Source organism: Acyrthosiphon pisum, unplaced genomic scaffold, assembly GCF_005508785.2.
Source record: "Acyrthosiphon pisum isolate AL4f unplaced genomic scaffold, pea_aphid_22Mar2018_4r6ur Scaffold_45;HRSCAF=338, whole genome shotgun sequence".
Taxonomy (NCBI): domain Eukaryota; kingdom Metazoa; phylum Arthropoda; class Insecta; order Hemiptera; family Aphididae; genus Acyrthosiphon; species Acyrthosiphon pisum.
The window spans coordinates 5,655-8,127 of record NW_021774156.1 but is presented as its reverse complement, the minus strand read 5'-3'; the positions used below and the strand labels follow the sequence as shown (position 1 = coordinate 8,127).

The following is a 2,473-nucleotide window of genomic DNA, read 5'->3' as shown; positions in this document are numbered from 1 at the left end:
GGATCGGTTTTGCCGACTTCCCTTACCTACATTATTCTATGCGGCTAGAGGCTGCTCACCTCGGAGACCTGCTGCGGATATCGGTACGAACCGACGCGAAGACTCCGCGTGGCCCTCTCTCGAATTTTCAAGGTCCGCGTGGGGATCACGGACACCGCCGCAACGAGCGGTGCTCTTCGCGCTCGCGTCCCTATCGCCCGGCTAGAGGATTCCAGGGACGTACAACGCTCACAGAGAAAAGAGAACTCTACCCAGATCCCCCGGCGGCTTCTTCGAGTTCATTCTGGTTACCCAGACGAGACAAAAGAGCCCCGAACACTAGGGAGCGGTTCCGCGTCGGGTTCCGGAATACGAACCGGATTCCCTCTCGCCCCAAGGGCGATTCGAAAACGCCTTCGCCCGTGGTACGAGGATCTCTCCCCGGGCTTAGGATCGACTGACTCTTGGACAACGGCTGTTCACAAGAAACCCTTCTCCACGGCAGCCCCCGAGGGCCCCTCTCGAGTATTTGCTACTACCACCAAGATCTGCACCGACGGCGGCTCCAGGCGGTCTCGCGACCTGCCCTTCGACGCACACCGCCGCGCCATCCTACTCGTCGAGGCTTGCCGGGACCGGCCGCCGCGAGCGACGACTGGCCCCACTATGCCGTCGACGGCCGAGTATAGGCACGACGCTCCAGCGCCATCCATTTTCAGAGCTAGTTGCTTCGGCAGGTGAGTTGTTACACACTCCTTAGCGGATTCCGACTTCCATGGCCACCGTCCTGCTGTCATCAGCAACCAACGCCTTTCATGGTCTCTGAATACGCGTCGATTTCGGCGCCTTAACTCGGCGTTCGGGTTCATCCCGCAGCGCCAGTTCTGCTTACCAAAAATGGCCCACTAAGCGCCTAGGGTTCCGTCGCCGGCTTCGCACGCGGTTCACGCGGTGTACCAGGTAAAGCCGGCGATCTCACTCATTTATAGTTTGAGAATAGGTTGAGGTCGTTTCGGCCCCAATGTCCTCTAATCATTCGCTTTACCGTATGAGACATCCTCCGTGTTACGAGCGTGTTGTTACCGCGCCGTACAGCGCGGAGTCCCACCGGCGTCCGTACGCCCGCGAACGGGCGGGACACATCGGCGCCAGCTATCCTGAGGGAAACTTCGGATGGAACCAGCTACTAGATGGTTCGATTAGTCTTTCGCCCCTATACCCAGCTCAGACGATCGATTTGCACGTCAGAATCGCTGCGGACCTCCATCAGGGTTTCCCCTGACTTCATCCTGGCCAGGCATAGTTCACCATCTTTCGGGTACCAACGTGTGCGCTAAGGGTGCGCCCCCAGCCGGCCGAAGCCGACTTGGCGGAGACGCCCCCGGACTGCGGACCAGCGCGACTTTGAACGCCGGTGGGTTCGGTCGCTAGGCCATCGTCCGCACCGTAAACGGTTCACTTTCATTGCGCCAAACGTGGTTTTTCGTAAGATCACCGTTGACTCGCGCACACGTTAGACTCCTTGGTCCGTGTTTCAAGACGGGTCGGAAAGTAGCTCGAAACACGTCGCCGACCGACGGGACCCCGCCTGCGACGGGGCCGCGTCGACGGTTCTTGCCGTCGGGCGAGCCGACCATGAGCACCGGGGCTCGGCGCGAACGGTCACGCCGAAACGCGACCGACGCGACGAACGTCACCCGGGCCATTCGGCCGGCGCCCAACGGGTCGCGACGTCCGCTAACCGAGCGAAAGATCCGGCCGGCGGTTAGACCGACCGTGAATTCGCCCGGCGGGGATTCGCGAGCTCTGTCCGTTTACAACCGAGCGGTTTCACGTTCTTATGAACTCTCTCTTCAAAGTTCTTTTCAACTTTCCCTCACGGTACTTGTAAACTATCGGTCTCGTGGCCGTATTTAGCCTTAGATGGAGTTTACCACCCGCTTTCGGGCTGCACTCTCAAGCAACCCGACTCGAAGGCGCGGTCCGATCCCGGAACGCTGTGACGGCCTCTACTGGCCTGGCACCATCTGCGGGCCATGGCCCCGTTCAAGGGAGACTTGGACCGTCACGTGCGCCCCGGCAACGAGGCCGGCCCGTACGCCACAACTCTCATACGTGCCGCGACACAAAAGTGCGCGGCGAGATTCGGCGATGGGCTTTTCCCGGTTCGCTCGCCGCTACTAAGGGAATCACGGTTGTTTTCTTTTCCTCCGCTTATTAATATGCTTAAATCCGGCGGGTAGTCCCGCCTGATCTGAGGTCGGAACGTATCGGTTGTTTGTTTCTTAAATTACACGGCAGCCTGCGGTCCGCGCTCCGCCCGTACGGTGACCGCCCGCGTCCGCTTCTCGGAAGCCGGAGAGGTCTCGTGGACTCTCAGCCGGCCCGGCCGCGCTCTCGCGCGGCGGGCGGACGGGGACGTGCCGTTTGACGACGCGAGAACCCGTGACTGTTTGCCGTCACAACTTGGGCGGACGACCGGAGGCGGCCGCGC

The 2,473-nt window shown here is 60.9% G+C and overlaps 1 pseudogene; it reads right to left on the bottom strand.

Moving 5' to 3' along the window:
* Positions 1–2,242, bottom strand: part of LOC115035040 — a 4,473-nt pseudogene extending 2,231 nt beyond the window's left edge.
* Between the last annotated feature and the right edge of the window lie 231 nt (positions 2,243–2,473).